General features: G+C 54.3%; 1 protein-coding gene across 2 annotated transcripts in view; it reads right to left on the bottom strand.

Annotated features, from left to right (window-relative positions):
• Aacs (acetoacetyl-CoA synthetase) overlaps positions 1–3789 on the bottom strand; it is a 45637-nt gene that overhangs the window by 22593 nt on the left and 19255 nt on the right. The gene's annotated exons all lie outside the window — the stretch shown is intronic.

The following is a 3789-nucleotide window of genomic DNA, read 5'->3' as shown; positions in this document are numbered from 1 at the left end:
ACCCTTTCCTCCCCAACTTGCTTCTTGGTCATGATGCTTGTGCAGGAATAGAAACCCTGACTAAAACACCTGACCACATGAGGACCTACAAGGGAACCCACAGCCAGGCATGGGGCCAGGGATGGTGGCCAGATAGAAGGAAGGTCTGCTATAAAGCTCAAAGCCAGGGCTGGCTAGATGGCTCAGTGGGTAAGAGCACTGACTGCTCCTCCGAAGGTCTGAGTTTGGATCCCAGCAACCACATGGTGGCTCACAACCACCCATAATGAGATTGGATGCCCTCCTCTGGTGCGTCTGAAGACAGCTACAGTGAATTACCCTGGAGTGGACTGGAGCGAGCGGGGCCAGCAGAGGTCCTGAGTCCAATGCACAGCAGCCACACACATGATGGCTCACGGCCATCTGTACAGCTACAGTGTACTCATACACATAAAATAAATATATTAAAAAAAAAAAAAGGTCAAAGCCAGAGAGGCTGGCTCTGGGAAGGAGCGAGTCTGGGAGGGTGCCAGCCTGTGCGGGACCTCCATCTCAGAGGACCATCCCCATTCACAGGTAGCCATAAGAAAGATCCAGCAGCCAGAGTCTGCAGAAGCTCCCCTAGCGAGCTTGTGAGGAGCAGCTGGCCCGCTGAGCTCCACACAGCCGTGCAAACTGCGGTGTGCTACAATGAACACCCCGCCGTGGTGGGTCTGAACTGAACCAGTGCTTAGCAACCAGTCAGGTGTGGAAACCAGTGGCCCATGCGGAGTTCCACAGATGGCCTGCCAGAGTGAAGACAGTGGCTGTCCCATTTCCACGCACAGAACACTCAAGCAGCTGGAGTGTACTGTGAGAGCCAGGGCAACGGGCTGCAGGCTGAGCCCTAAGCACATGGGGCTTAGAGGGTGGCCTCCCTGGTGTCTCTAAAAACACCAGCAGCTCAGAAGAAAACAGAAAAAACCCAAAGTGGTTGGCAAGGACGGCGCTGTGGGGTCACCGACTGGGGGGCAGTGGCTCCAACCCGCACGTGTGAGCTACAAAGAGCAGCAGCAGCTGGCAGACAGGGAGACCAAGGCAGGCCAAAGCGGTCCTCCTCATCCCAGACAAATGTGCCCGTCCTCCCTGGAGCACCACAGCCAAGAGCACAGCCCTAAAGGACTCCTGGTCACTGACAGTGATTCCAACTGCAAATCCACCTGCCTGCGCCCCACCTGGCTCAAAACACACACACACACACACACACACACACACACACACACCAGGGCTGGGGATGAGGCTCGGTAAATTACGATCACGTGCTTAGTGTATGCGACACCCTGAGTTTCATCCCCAGCACTCCATAACGCCAGGTGCAGCGTAGCACACCCGTAATCCCAGAGAGGTAGAGATAAAAGGATCAGAAGTTCAAGGTCATCCTCAGCTACACAGTGAGTCTGAGACCAGCTTGGGGCGCTGTGCTAGGGTCAATATGGATCTGGGACTGACCTTAAGACGAGACCCTCTGTGATGGACAGCAGAAGACACTAATGGAAATGGGAAGGATATTCCCACTCCACTGCAGGTTACAGAACTGGCATACTGCCACTTAGCTAGGCATAGTGGCTCTCTAGTCCCAGCACTTGGGAAGCAGAGGCAAGTAGTGTAAGTTAAAGGCCAGCCTGGGCTACAGTGAGTCCAAGACAGCCAGGGCTACATAAAGAAATGGTGGTAACATCTGTCTCAAAATTGTATACATAAATTTATCTCAAAAACTATATACATTATACATGTAATATATAATTTTATATATATAAAAGATAGACAGACAGACAGACAGACAGATAAAAGGGGTTATGGAAAGCCTAAGACAAAGCACTCTCTCTCTCCTCGGGGAAAGGCAGAGCTCAGAGCATGAGCCCATCATGGCTGGGCCTCTGACCACTTCCAGTTCTCTGCTCCCGTTCCAGAACCTCCTCCCGCCTGGTTCCCCCCGAGCAAGGGTGCTCAGTGTTGGGTGGGCAGTCTGAGCCGCAGCTTCAATGACTGCTGCTTTAGATCTGTCCCAGGACACAGATCACAGGGAACAGGTGTGGAGCAAACAGTGGGCCTGCCAGAGGACAAAGGACCAGGGGCCAGCAGGCAAGAGGCTGCTGCTCCTGAAGCCTTTCAAGAAGCTGTCATTTATCTGTCCCAAGACTTAGCAGCCAAGTCACTGGCCAGGCAGCTCTGACCTGGCTGCTCTAAACTCACTTCCTGTGTAAGGGGGGGGGGGAGGGGGGGGAGAGGACTAAGAAAAGGAGACCCTCCCTAGAGTCTGACATTGAGTGGCTAAGCTTCCCAGTAGGAAGGCAGCCACCTCGGGTCAGACCTAAGTACAGCCAAGGCCCAGCAGAATGGAGGAGACAGTAGAACCCTGCTGCCCCCTAGTGTCCACAACAGCAAACAAGCATTATACACCCAGCCAGCAGCCTGCAGCTGGGACTCTAGACTGCAAGACAAAAAGCCAGGAAGCCACTAACTGGAAACAAGTCCTCTGGTGGTAACTTCTGCCCAGAAGAGGGCAGTCCAAGCTACTGAAGGATGCTCTGCCACCCTGTTCCCACCATTTCTAGAGATTCACAGTCCCACAGGCCACCCCGGCTGAGGACAACTCTCCCTCCTGGTGAGCAACAGCCAATACTTACTGACCCACAGTTAAGAGAATCCCAGCCACACAGGCCTCCTGCATCCATCCTCTCAATGCCCTGAGGTGCACTGTGCATCCCCATCCCAGGCTCAGGACCTCAGGTGGGCAGTCTCATACCAAAGGCCTTTCTGTGTCCCTACTGTGGCCATTTCCTGGGGGCCCCAAGCAGAACAGCACCCAGGGCCACCTTGTTAGAACTTCCTGTGAGGACACCCAGGGCCACCTTGTTAGAACCTCCCACAGGGACTCCATGAGCCCCAACTAGCTCATACACCCTACAGAAGAGCCTAGGGCCGGGAGCCACCTGTGTTTCGGTCTAGGCCAAGCCCTTTGATCCCAGATAGCCCTGGAGTTGGGTATGGGGAAGAGCACAGGAAACGCCATTAGGCAGGGAAAGGGCACAGAAGTGGAAAAGGACACACAGGCATAACCTCAGCCCACTGGCCGTGGACCAAAGTGATGGGCCCTGAGCAACCCCCACTCCTCCCTATGGGAAGATGAGCTGATGCCTAAAAGCCTTTGCCTAGAGAACACACGTTAAAGCAGATGTGAGTTTACACGTTCACCCCTGAAGAGGGAGCCAGAGAACGCTGCCCAGACTCAGCCATGCACCCAGACCAACCTTCAGCTGCTGGCCACATCAATGACCCAGCCTGGGTCAGAAACAGCTGACCTCAGGACAGCAGCTGGCATGGACACCGCGTGAAACAGTTGGCATGGACACTACGTGAACAGCCAGCATGGACAAAGCTGGCATGGACACCGCGTGAAACAGCTGGTGTGGACACCACATGAAACAGCTGGCATGGACACAGCTGGCGTGGACACCACGTGAAAGAGCCAGCACAGACACCACAGGTCCTCCTAAAGTCAACATTCTCCTGGCACTTGTGAATCCATGATGTCTATGGCCCCACGATTATGGCCAAAGATTATGGCCAAAGCAGGCCTTCCTCAGTTACTACAGCACACTCCAGCAGCCTGGGCCACTCTAGACACACCCTGAGTACCAGGGTTCCTCAGAGAGCCCAACCCAAGAAGATCAGAACAGACATTCAGGAACCTCAGAGTCCCAAAGCCTTCATAACACCAGACCATAACCTCTCTCCCTCTCTCTCTCTCTCTCTCTCTCTCCCTCCCTC

The sequence above is a fragment of the Mastomys coucha genome, unplaced genomic scaffold (genome assembly GCF_008632895.1).
Source record: "Mastomys coucha isolate ucsf_1 unplaced genomic scaffold, UCSF_Mcou_1 pScaffold22, whole genome shotgun sequence".
In the NCBI taxonomy this organism is placed as follows: Eukaryota; Metazoa; Chordata; class Mammalia; order Rodentia; family Muridae; genus Mastomys; species Mastomys coucha.
This window is presented reverse-complemented; position numbering and strand designations above follow the sequence as displayed.